The 14,023-nt window shown below is 35.5% G+C and overlaps 1 long non-coding RNA gene across 1 annotated transcript; it reads left to right on the top strand.

The window, feature by feature from the left end:
- Positions 1-2,066: 2,066 nt before the first annotated feature.
- LOC125870587 (uncharacterized) lies at positions 2,067-4,140 on the top strand. The gene is made up of 2 exons (XR_007446914.1): positions 2,067-2,471; positions 3,946-4,140. It is a non-coding gene; the product is annotated as an uncharacterized LOC125870587 (long non-coding RNA).
- Positions 4,141-14,023: the final 9,883 nt, after the last annotated feature.

The raw sequence follows: 14,023 nt of genomic DNA, 5'->3' as shown, positions 1-14,023 counted from the left end.
GCGCCTGAACATCCTTCCTGCAAAATATGATAAAAACACATAAAAACCAATACAAAAAGGCCCTAGACACATACAATGTATTAGAAATACCGTAAGCTCACGGTATATCAGTCAGCATACCAAAATTCTAATAACCAAGACAAGGGGTGGAACCTTGACAACTAAGCATAAAACTGAATTTGAATGTTTTTGTCCGAAAAGATGGAGAAGAAACGTAGAGGAATCCTTGGTAGCCTGAAGATGTAGCTCACCCTTGGATTCTAAATCAAACATCCCTTAACTGAAGTCTCGGATCAGCTGGTGAAAGATGCCATGTATTCAATAAGAAAAGAGCTGGTGCAATATCGATACACAAACTACATTATATTGGTAGGTTCACACAACCAATCCAAGATTTGAATGTAAACAGATCACTACAATACATTAACATAAAACAATGCATATAACAAGTAAAAGTTTGTAATGATAGTGTGAGGGTAAGGAAGGAGACAAGGTATAGAAAGAGCAACACCCGAGGTAGAGCTCAAGCAATGATTAGGCCGAGACCAGTGACCCTTCCATTACCTAGGCTCATGTTGAAGAGGATGTAGATGTATAGTTTGAGGAGGGCGTTAAACCTGATAGGACATCATATCTTAGGGGTGCGGTCCCTCACCTTGTGACTTCTAATATTGTTTAGAAAGTGCTAGCCTTTTTAAGTGGGATAATGGGTACTAGAGCCACTCCTACTTATTGGTCACTCAGGTTCCAAATGCTCATCTCATTTCTACCACTTTTTCTAGAATGGATGAAGCATCAGGTGCTAATGTGTTCTTCCGTCCAACATTAGTCCATGCCATGATAAATACTGATTATAAGTTGTTGACCAAGTTTCTAAAGATGAAACATCTGTCGTTTCATGGTGCTGAGAGTAAGGATGCTTTTGAGTTCATCTTAAATTGTTATGAAAGTTGCATAAGCCGGGTATTGTGCATCAACATGGAGTGAAGTTTGTTATTTTTCAGTTGTAGGGGGGATGTTAAGTAGTGATGTTGGGCTCATGTGGAGTGTTGTTCATCAGTGTTGCCTCCACTAAATTGGGCTATGTTCCATGCTCTATTCTTAGAGAAGTATGTACCTTGTATTCTCAAATACAACAAAAAAGGATGAATTTTTAGCACTTGAGTAAGTCGGTATGTATGTTGCATGTGGCTAAGTTTCATGCGTTGTCTCGCTATGCTACCCAAATTTTGGGAAGTAAGGAGGAAAGGATCTGGTTGTATGTGAAAGGTGTTGACACCCGATTTTGCCGACCTATAACCCTTTCGGGAGAGTTATTTGATTAAGTACATATTTTAGAACATATTACGTGTTTAAATTCTCAATCAATTCTGTCTAAATAAGTATATATTTTATTATTTATATTTTGCCAAAATTATTATAATAATAATAATTATTATTATTATATTTATCGATAGTTAAACTCGAAATAGTTACTTTACTTATTTATTTAAATGTTTTAAAACTTAGCTGTGTTTAATTTATATATGTGTGGTATTTTACAAATTGAATAACATTTGTTTAATTTTCCTCCAAAATCATTTAAATTTCAGCCTGTTTTGTTCTAATTCTTTTCAATTCTAACCTATTCAGTTCCAATTTGTTTTGATTATAGCCACTTATTCATTTCAATTCTAATCTGTTTAATTTAATTCTTATATCAATTTTAGCCATTTCAAATCCAAAACTAAGAGCCTCATCCTCAAATCCTGACCACTCATCTCATTACATCTCCTCAACTTTAAATCATAAGCGTTCAGCACAAATTATCCAAAGGATGAGATCAAGTCCTCTAACTTTCCTATTTCAATCTAAAAAAGACGTCAACCCTAAAATTTTCATTAACTCTCTTCCTCTCTTCTCCAAAATCTGCCGCACCTCCCAATCTCTCTTCTCAATTTTCTTCTCCGGCTAGCGCAGTCGGCGAACCACTGGAGGTAGCCGCCTCTCTCTCCTGTCGTCTTTCCCCTTCGCCTTCTCTTCTTCTCCCCGTCTCCTCTTTCTCTTCGTCTGTCCAACAACCAACGAGGACGAGTAGCCCGCAACCGCCTGGACAACAACAACAAAGACATTATTGTTCAGGCCAGTGACCGGCTAACATCGGCGCCTCCAGCCGGCGAAGCCCCTTCGCCTCTTCTCTTCTCTTTCCGGTGAGGATGAGTGACAACAACGAGGCAGCAGTAGCCGCCGGCAAACGACACCAACAGTGCTAATTAAACAGCTGATTAGCGAACCTCTTTCTTCCTCTCCTCCCATTCTTGGGAAGTCTGGCAACTGGTGAAGCCACCAACGAAAGAGCAGTAGCAGCCGACGACAACCAGCAACTCTAGACCAACAAAAAAAGCTCGGGGCAGTGGCTACGAAATCAACAACAACGATAAGATGGCCACTACAAGGTTCCGACCATGGACCAAAATGGAAAAAAGTGACCTGTACATCTTTCTTTTATCGAGCTCAAGTCTTTATGCATGTTGGTATGAAAATGCTATCTGTAGGTTGTTTGCCTCAATGTTTATTTTAAGAATCTCGAGCTCTAATGTGTGGTTGATTGTTTTATATTGTTTCTTCTGCTCAAGTTCATGTGCAACTAGTTGAACATTATACTTAGAATATTATATGTCAATTCATGATTTCTTAAGAGAAAAGGTTATTTTTCTGCTCAAATTCATATTGCTATCTGCTTGTGGTCAAGTTATGAAGTCTGTTGATAAGTTTGAACTCTTAACCGGTGGGTTTCATATTTCTTTGTTTATATTATATATGAGAGAACTTATTTTGTGAATTTCCTTGACTGATTTCTTCCTTATAAAATCATTGTTTTGGCCATAATTAATTAAGGACCGTATTATTTTCCCAAAAATAATTATTTGATTTTCCTTAATTATCGAGATATTGTTCTTAGTCAATTAATGCCTTAATATTGTGTGTAAACAGGTCAATCTAATATCATTTTTTTCTCATATTTGGCTAAGTTAGCATCTTGACTAATTCCTTAATTTGCTAAAATAATTATAAACTTGTTCAAGGCTTTCTCTTGCTATGAGGACGAGATTTAGTCTTCCATAAATTGTTGTTGTCTATGCTTAATTTGCTGGAATACTCTCTTTGCCTACGGTAAGACATTAATTAGTAAATAAAGCATGTTAGTTTTAATTCTTGTGATAGTTATTTCTTTCCTTATAAATTTATTTTTGCTGATTTTAAATTAATACCGCCTTGCCTTATTTATTTGTAGATAAATTCGTACTTGTTCTATTCTTGGTAAAATTTTGACCGAATCACGAGGCATTAGTAATTATCTTTTTAGTCTTTATTTTTGGTAGCTAAAATTTTAATTTGTTTCCTTTCCTTATGCTTGTGGACTGATTTTGGCTCTCCTTTTAAATAAGGAAAATTGATTTTTAATTGGTGGAATTATATTCTTTTCCTTCTATGCCAGTCCATTCTTGGACTATATAAAGATAGACCCTCATTCTTATTTAGATACGCTTTAACACTTTGAATAAAAAAAAAGTAGTACTCTCTACTCTAAAAAAAGTCCGGTGAACATTCTAAGAGGTGCTTTCTTTATTCGATTTTGCGGTCTTCGGGTCGATAATTGAATTAAGCTCGTCTTCATTGTTGTTTAATTAAACTGCTTAAACAGTTAGTGATTTTATGTATTTTAACTTTCTGTTTACAACAATATTATTTACTTTTATTTACAAGTTAAGTGTATGAATAAAATAAAAAGGAAGCATCTGAGTCACTTCTCTTCTCCTTTTCTCTATGTGTGGATTGTATGTGCGTAATATGTTGCTTGAATTAATGTGTGTATGCCCTATTCTGCCTGGGTACATTAAAATATATATTATTATGTGTGCTTTGTATTATACTTGTGTTGTATTGATTTCTTCCGTTTAGCAGGGTGTGTAACATTGAATTCTAGTTTGAAGAGTCGCCAGGGATGGAATTCCGGACGGGATTTAGTTCTATTTACATTCGTATTTGTCATATTTGTATCATTTTTATTCAGTCATGTAATAGTTGTATTAACTATTCTCCATAATATATATGAAATATTTGTGGGATCCTCTAAGGGGAAGAGGGTATATGTGCTAACTGCTTTTCTTTATTCATTTAATTATGTGCGGATGCACCTTAGATTAATTCATCTTTTGAAAATAATCAACATGTTTCTAAATCTAATCACTTAATTTCTTCGACCTAAAATCACCTTTAGCATATATAATATAATGATAAAATAGTAAATGACTTTTGCATTGATTGCCACCTTTATCATGTATGAGATTTGAACAAACTAAATGTTGTTTAATGATCCGTTTGCACTAAGTGGGAAAAGTTAGAAGCATGCCTATATGATCTAATTATTTTTTGGTATATTTTGGGGTTTAGAAATCATGCATATAGGCTCTTAATATTGTTGCACATTAAATTTTTTAATAGATGTCATGCCTAAGAAATAATTGGTAACCTGCCACTATTGCAATTTCTGAAGGTAATAATAGTTTAATAAACTATAAGTATGTTGTTTAATCTGGAATTCTAAATAAGTTGTAGCTTGTTAATAATTTTGTAGAATTAACAAGACCTTAATAACGTTCATGCAAATTGAGTAGAAACATATAATGGTAAGAACTTAATAGCTGTTAAACAAATACCATTATATGTTTCATGCTTTATGTGGGGGTTCATGCGTTGTGTATATTCCTTGTTTGTTTTGCTATTTATGTGTCTAAATTGTTATTTGCTTTCCTTTCATCGCTCATTTCCATGCTTAATCTCTTTCTCCTTTTTTCTTATTTGTTTATTTCCATATTTAATCCTTCATCCTTTTCCTTATTTGTTTATTTTCATGTTTAATACTTGTCCCCTTTCTTTCTTTGTTTAATTCTCTTATGTATTTGCATGTTTATTTCCAATTGTTTATGCATTTATTTATTTATTTACTGCTTTCCATAAACTGTTTATGTGTTACTGCTTTTTATTTAATGACTAGATTTTACTGCTTTGATAACTAGCATTCCGCCCATACTTTCCCTAATTGAGACCTTTTTATTTTTATTTTTATCGTGATGTTGTGCCTTTGCACCTCTCATAAATACTCCAATTCTCTTCAAATGCCCTATTATAGAGAGTCGGCATATGCGTGGCAGAAATGGATAGTATTACTATTGTGAAACCACGAGCTTTCCCGCATAGAACCTCTTCAAGTCCGTGTCTAGTAAACTCTTAGAAATTTCACATAGGTCATACATGCTGTATAAACCCTAGGTGGTTTTACCTTTGGTGTCAATCCACACAATTAGTAGCCACCTTATCGTCTAAAGGGTCCCAACACCTTTATACCAATTGCATATTATGTGTCAACGTGATCACCATAATTAATTTAAGCCAAATCATGCCAAAATAGAGTTTAGAATTTATTTGTTTTTGTTTGTAGTGTTATAATGACCTACCCAGATATCATCAATGTTCAAATGGCTGTAGATGTGAATCCCAAACTAAGTGTGTGGTGGAATGACATAAAGTGGAATCCTGAATTAGAGGTTGATCATCTTTTGGGTGGCTTGACTTCGCTCTCTCTATCACACTAGACTTCACTTAATCAAGACTTTGCTAAACTTTTGGGACCCTGTAAGGATGATCTTCAAATTTATTGATTTAGAACTAGTGCAAACGATAGAAGAAATTAGTGGCTTCATCAACTTGTCGTACCATGAGTGTGAAATGATGATACCATATAAGCCATCATTAAGGGAGTTTCTAGAAAGTAAGGGAATGAAGCCCAATCCAACATTAACTTGTTAGATCTTGAGTGGATTTCTTTCGATTTTTTGTATTCACTCTTCGGCCAAAAAGATAGTTATATTACTCTTTTATTGATGAATTTGAGTGCTCCATCAAGAGATGGGAAATATATCGTTTGAATGTCTTTGCCATCGCAATATTAGGTTATTTAGTTTTTCCTAAGAGAGGGGAAATATCGACACTTGTTTGGGTTACGTGTTTCAAGATTTAGCTCAAAGAGAGGGTGAACCTAGGAAATCTATAGTGCCCATGATCCTAACGGAAATAATGAAAATTCTGTCGGCATTCATCAATGGTAGAATATTCTTCGAGGGATGCAACCGTATGCTACAATTGTGGGCTATCGAACACTTCCACAAATGACCTGACACGATAGATCTCTTCCTTGGTTCTGGCAACAAGATTGATAATCACCCAAAAATAATGGAATTCTTTACCGCCCCTATAGGGATCAAAGATTGGGTTATGTATTTGAAAGGACTCAACAGGTATTGCATTCAATGGAACTCTATTGGTTGTCATCCCTTATGCAATAGTAAGAGGTGATAAACGTTATTTAATTGAGCTTATTGGCTTAAAGGGGGTTCAACTATACGCTCTTCTTTGAGTACTTCACAAATTTGGATGAACTGAAGTAATACTACTTTGATCAAACATGGATCAGTTTAAGTACGACATTGAATCAGATAATCCGCGAGTCCACAATATACTTCGAAGATGGGTGCGGGTGGTAACCATTGCTACGGGTGCAAGGTGGGCCTTCTATACACTTGAGTATTGGATATGGATCTTCTCACTATCCACGTCCAACCTTATTAACGTGCTCAGAGGGCAAATGTTCAAACCAGAACCTGAATCAACCAAAGCTTTGGTGACTACTTTATTATGATATTGAGCAGAAATATACAAAGCTTTATTGTGGGATGTTTCTTCAAGTGGTAGCTCATCTTCATGAAAATATATCTTGTATGCCTCAAATACTTGCCCAACCATTTTGGCTACCTCCCCATGAGTGATGCCATCAGGGACATAAGCTTCACCAAGAACCTTAAAAAGAGCACTCTGATGAGATTTTGAAGATTGCAACAATGACATGATGTATATTTGGGATGGGGTCTTACTCAATAACTCAACAATGAAGTATTCTTTAGCTTGCACTTTTCTTCCAGACACCTTGCTCGTCAAGCTCTACAGTTGGTGGCTTAGATTTGCTAGAGCTACCCTGAACCAAATTCTCGGAAGTGTATATTCTCCCCGGATCTAGTCACTCCTCCTGTAACGTCTGTTTCCTCCACTTTTGCCTTTCCTTTTCCGTAATCCCATGGGACAACATGGGTATCGTACTTGATATGATGAGGGGCTCTAAGAACGGTGAATGGGGGCCTGGGCATGGCGACCTTAACGTCGAAAGGAGAACACCTTTGCACTACAATTAACTTATGAGAGGTAGCAGTCATCATCTCTTCTAGCTCGAGGAACCAAACAGATCCCTCCAAATCCACCATATCACCAACTTCTACCATATTAACTTGGTGATTAGGAAGAGAGTTGTTTGCAACCTTTGGCGCAGGATCCTTAAGCTGGATGACCTTTGTATCAATCAACATTTGAATCTTGTCTTTCAAAGCTCAATAAGCTTCAGTGGTATGACCTTTCATCCCAAAATGATAAGCACAGATCCGTGAAAAATGGTACGAACCTAACAAGATCTCTTCTTATCATTCTGGGATGAAGGGTCATACCACTGAAGCTTGTAGAGCTTTGAAAGACAAGATTCAAATGCTGATTCATACAAAGACCATCCATCTCAATAATCCTGCGCCAAATGTTGCAAACAACCCTCTTCCTAACCACCATGTTAATATGGTAGAAGTTAGTGATATGGTGGATTTTGAGGGATCCATTTGGTTCCTTGAGACAGAAGAGACGATGACTGCGACCACCTAGATACCAGTTGTAGTGCAAATGCATGCTTCTTTCGAGGTTGAGGTCGCCATGCCTAGGCCCCCATTCACCGTTCTTAGATCCCCTCCTTCTATCAAGTATGATACCCATGCTGTCCCATGGGATTACGGAAAAGGAAAGGCAAAAGTGGAGGAAACAGACATCGCAGTAGGAGTGACTAGATCTGGGAGAATATACACTTCTGAGAATTTGGTTCAGGGTAGCTCTAGAAAATCTAAACTACCAATTGTAGAGCTTTAAGAACAAGGTGTCTGGAAGAAAGTGCAAGCCAAATAATATTGTATTGTTGAACAATAGAGTAAAACCCCATCCCAAATATCCATCCTGTCATTGCTGCAATCTTTAGAAACTCATCAAAGTGATCTTTTGAAGGCTCTTGGTGAATCTTATGTACCTGCTGGTATCACTCATGGGGAGGTAGCCCAAATGGTTGGGCAAGTATTTGAGGTATCCATGATATCTTTTCATAAAGATGAGCTACCAGTTGAAGGAACATCCCACAATAAAACTTTGTATATTTCTGCTCTATATCAGAATAAAGTAGTTACCAAAGCTTTGGTCGATTCAGGTTCTGGTTTGAACATTTGCCTTCTGAGCACGCTAACAATGCTGGACGTGGATAATGCTAGTGTATAGAAGGCCCGTCGTGCACCCATATCAATGGTTACCACATGCTCCCATCTTTGAAGTATGTTGTGGACTTGCGGATTATCTAATTCAAAGTTGTACTTAAACTGATCCATGTCGGATCAGAGTGGTATTACTTGAGTTCGTCCAAATTGGTGGAGTATTCATAGAGGAGCGTATGGTTGACCACCCTTTAAGCCAATAAGCTTAATGAAACAGTGTTTATCACCTCTTACTATTGCATGAAGGGTGGACAACTAATAGAGTTTCCATTGAATGCAATAATTGTTGAGTCCTTTCAAATACATCACCTAGTCTTTTACCCCTATAGGGGCGGTAAATAATTCCATTCTTTTTGGGTGATTACCAATCTTGTTGCCAGAACCAGGGAAGAGATCTACCGTGTCAGGTCGTCTGCGAAAGTGTTCGATAGCCCACAATTATAGTAGACTATTGCATCTCTCGAGAAATATTATGCCATTGACGCATGACGACAAACTTCTCATTATTTTCGCCAGGATCATGGGAACTATAGTTTTCCTAGGTTCACCCTCTCTTTTAGCTAAATATTGAACCACATAACCTAAATGAGTGTCGATCTCTCCCCTCTCTTTAGGGAAAACTAAGGAACCTTATATTGCGATAACAAGGACATTCAAGCGATATATTTCCCATCTCTTGGCAGAGCACTCAGATTCATTAATAAAAGAGTAATAACTATCTTTATGGCCGAAGCGTGAATACAAAAAGTTGAAAGAAATCTACCCAAGATCTAAATAAGTTAATGTTGGATTGGGCTTCATTCCTAGACTCTCTAGAAACTCCTTTGATGATTGCTTATAGGGTACCATTATTTCACCCTCATGGTACGTTAAGTTGATGAAGCCACAAATTTCTTCTATCGTTGGCACCAGTTCGAAATCAATAAATTTGAAGACCATCCTTATAGGGTCCCAAAAGTTCAGTAAAGACTTGATTAAGTGAGGGTTTAGTGTGATAGAGATGAGAGAAGTTAAGCCACCCAACAGATGATCAACCTCGAATTCAGGAGTCCATTTAATGCCATTCTACCACACTCTTAGCTTGGGATTCACATCTACAACCATTTGAACGTTGACGAAATCTTGCTAGGTCTAACACTGCAAACAAAAACAAACAAATTCTAAACTTTATTTTGGCATGATTTGGCTTAAATTAATTATGGTGATCACGTTGACACATAATATGCAATTGGTATAAAGGTGTTGGGACCCTTTAGACGATATGGTGGCTACTAATTGTGTGGATTGACACCAAGGGTATTTGTGAGAGGTACAAAGGCACAACATCACGATAAAAAAAAGGAAGAAGGTCCAAATTGGGGGAAGTATGAGCGGAATGCCATTTATCAAAGAAGTAACATCTAGCAATTAAATGGAAAGTAGTAACACATACACAGTTTATGAAAAACAGTAAATATATAAATAAATAAGTAATTGCATAAACAAGAGGAAATAAACATGCAAATACATAAGAAAATTAAACAAACAAGGAAAGGGGAAAACGATTAAACATGAAAATAAACAAATAACGGAAAAGGGGAATGATTAAACATTGAAATAAACAAATAAGGAAAAGGAGAAAGGGATCAAGCATGGAATTAAGTGATGAAAGGAAAGATAAATAACAATTTAGACACAGAAATAGCAAAACAAACAAGGAAATTACACAAAACGCATGAACCCCCACATAAAGCATGAAACGCGTAATGATAAGAACCTAGTTATATCCCCAACAGAGTCGTCATTCTATTGTGCCTCAATTTTATTCAAAATGGTTTTTGGTGCATGACCTAACAACTCTTTTTGGTTTGTTTGAATGAAGAATCACCACCTAACGAATTAAGGCGCATTAGGGCACCTATCTAACCTAACTAATCTAACTAAATGGTCAACGAACTAGAGATTATGTAAGGGTTCAATTTACCTCGAGGGGAAGGTGTTAAGCATTTTTTGAGGTGCATAAATGTGGATCCCAGCCGTATTTCATACAATTTATGTGGGGGTTACAAGTAACAATCAAGGTTACTATTTATTAATTAGTTAATAATCAAGCATGCAAACTAGGTGATAAATTAAAAACATTAAACAATTAATATATATACAAATTAAGAGATGAACAAAGAAACATAGAATGCACAAGTATATAGAAGAAAAAATCAAATTTTATTTATTAAACTACCCCAAACAGAGATGAAATGCAAGGATAAAGTGCTTTGAAAATTGAGGAAGTCATGAATAGAGTTTTCAAAACTAAAAAAACTATTTGTTTCTTTATAGGGATGATACCGCGATATTATTAATCGCGCTCTTCCACCATAGAAACACTTTTAATTTGAGGTTGGTCTTAGAAAATTAGTAATAATTTATTTTGGAGAGGAGTGAAAAGTTTGGTTAAAATAAGCACATAAATATTTACATATAAATACACATAATCCCTTTTGAAAAATCATGGGTAAGTGGTACTCTCAGGGATGCATCTGCTTAATTAAAAAATGGAATCAGACCTCATAATTCCTTTTACTTTCCCACTAACTATAGGTTAGAAGATATTACTGATATAATTTTTTTTTTAAAATGTACTATTAATAGATATAATTTTTTAAAAGTGTTGAACAATGATTTTGACAAAGCGAAATACAGGCAAAATGATTATGTCATAAGACTTGTTTAATAATGGGCAGAACATATACAATTACAAAGTAGAAAAAAATTATTAATGCAGCAACAAAAGATTATTAATGCAGTAGTATACTAACAATTCGATAATTTATTTTATGCAGCAAATAGTTTATCGCAATTCAAAATTTATTCACATCGATCATATTTTAATCTAGGGAAGGTTAGTTAAACAGGCATAATATTAAAAGCAGAGATTGATTTTAAAGCAGATTAGTTATTTTAATCAAGGATAGATTAACATGCAAAGAAAGATTTATTAATTTTATCTTTAAGTGGCAGTAACTAAATATGTCACATAACAATGGCAAAAAATAGGCATAACAAAATTTATTCAGCTATTTAACATGTTGGAAAATATTAAGTCCTATAGGCATGATTTCTAATCAATTAGTTTGAAAGTTATTAAGCTCTTATTAATTCAACTAAATTATTAACAAGCTACAACTTATTTAGAATTTCAGATTAAACATCATACTTATAAATTATTAAATTATTATTACTATCAGAAGTTGCAATTATGGTAGGTTACCAATTATTTCACAGCATGACATCTATTAAAAAATTAATGTGCAAAAATATTAAAAGCCTATATGCATGATTTTTAAACCCAAAAATATTCTAAAAATTAATTAGATTATATAGGCATGCTTTCTAACTTTTCCCACTTAGTGCAAATAAATCATTAATAAATATTTAATCTATTCTTTTTAATGTTTAAGTTCTAGTATTATGAAGCCCTTGAGTTTTAGCAACAAAGTTCTTTTTTCCATTTATTTAATATCCTTTATTTATCTGTGCGTTATTGTTTCTTCCAGCAATATTTGTTATAAAAATATTTAATCTGAGACTATGGCACATAATGAGATCACGCAACTTAACATTAATGACTTAGAAGAGATCGAAGAAAGTGAAGTCCCTGAAGAGTTAATCAGAAAGGTTGATGAATTCAAGGAAAAGCCCAATCCAAACTTAGTAGAAACAAAAATGGTAAATCTAGAAAGTTCGGAGGTAACACAAGAGACCCGAGTAAGCATCCATATGACGGAAGATGACAAGAAAGAGTATATTGAGTGTCTCTTAAAGAATACATATATTTTCGCTTGGTCCTATGAAGACATGACAGGGCTTAGCACTTCAATAGTAGCTCACCGGTTGCCCACTGATCCAGCCTACCCTCCAGTGAAGCAGAAGCTCAGAAAATACAAGCCTGAGTTGAGTTTGAAAATCAAAAAGAAAATATCAAAGCAATTAGTGGCCAAAATCCTTCGAGTGACGGAGTATCCAACCTGGTTTGCAAACATCGTTTCAGTGCCCAAGAAAGACAAAAAGGTCAGAGTCTATGTGGATTATCAGGATCTCAACAAGTCTAGTGTCACGACCCGAGAGCACCTCCTAGTCGTAATCGGCGTACTCGACCTCTCGGAGGTCTAATACAAGCCTTTTAGCATTCATTCATCCCATAGGCACTAAAACTCATAAGGAATAAAAAACTTTCTTCACACACGAAGAAAATTTCATTAAAAAAAACAAGCGGAAGACTTTCTAGACTTTATACACGATGTCTCAAAACCATCTAATACTTAAATACAACATTGGGACTAAGCCCACTCAAAACTATAACAAAGCTACAAGGCATAAAGGAACATGTTGGTTATTGTCCTCGAATCTATGAGGAATCACCAAGTCTTCATCTTCAAACACCTTAGAAGCCTATCCATCAACCATGGAATATCAACATCTCCGAAAATCCCTACATATTAGTCAAAAGGGAAATAAAGGGATTAGCACAATTAAGTACTAAGTATGAAAAACTATGCAAAAACATGCTAAAAGGGATATTTGGTTGAAAGTCATGCCTTATGCCATTTTAGTAAAACTTCATGAACATTGACATATTAGGCATATTATAGAACATAACCAACATATAAGACATTAACCACATTATAGACATACTCAACACTTTCACCAAGTAACTCATTTCATCATCCAAGGACCCTTATCTAAAATTACCCTAAGACACACTTGAGTGAGACATGAAGTGGCCGCTCATACAACCTCTTCATACACACCTTAGTGTTCCTCAAGACAACTATAAACAAGAACCATCACGCTTCAAGGTAACATACTAAGTAACTGATCAGTTCATTAACATAAGCTATTCATTCAACAAATCATTTAGACAATAACTCAACACTCTTCTTTAAAGTCATTTAGGACACGTTCATGCATTTAGGGAACTTCACACTTTAGTCATATAGACTTAGGGAGCTCACTTTAGCACCTTGAAAGCCTACTCGTGCCATGTGTAGATAGCATCCCATACTACAACCTACACGTTGTAGAACCTATCAAGTAACTAGAGTTCACACTAAGGGTATCAAGTTTTACATTTAAAGATCCAAGTGTTAAGAACGCTCATAGCACAAATTTCCAACAGATTCAATAACAAGGCTCGCCCAATATATACATCATGTCACCACACCAAGCACAAGCAGGTATCAAGAAGGGTCAAAACCCAATAATCAAGAGAACCAAGAACCATATTAAAAATGGCTTTCTAGTTCGTACCTAAAATGGACAACTTCCATTCTTAAGACGGAATAAAAATCCAAAGTCAAGATGGCAAATGATCCGAAACAAGAGGCATTCCAAGAGTGACAAAGTCACAGCCACAAGAAGGACAAGGTCCCAACAAAAGTGCCAAGGGATCAAACAATCCGTACAAGTGGGCGAGTTACACAAACGTCTTTAATATCTTAAAGTATACCAACGCGACAATGCAAAGTGATAAGAGGTAACAAGATAAACTTTCAGATATACCAGCAGGTAAAAAGATTACAAGTACAAGTTTATAGCCAAAC

The sequence above is a fragment of the Solanum stenotomum genome, chromosome 7, assembly GCF_019186545.1.
Source record: "Solanum stenotomum isolate F172 chromosome 7, ASM1918654v1, whole genome shotgun sequence".
In the NCBI taxonomy this organism is placed as follows: Eukaryota; Viridiplantae; Streptophyta; class Magnoliopsida; order Solanales; family Solanaceae; genus Solanum; species Solanum stenotomum.
Note: the sequence above shows the minus strand (reverse complement) of the source record. Positions and strands in the feature narration are given on the sequence as shown.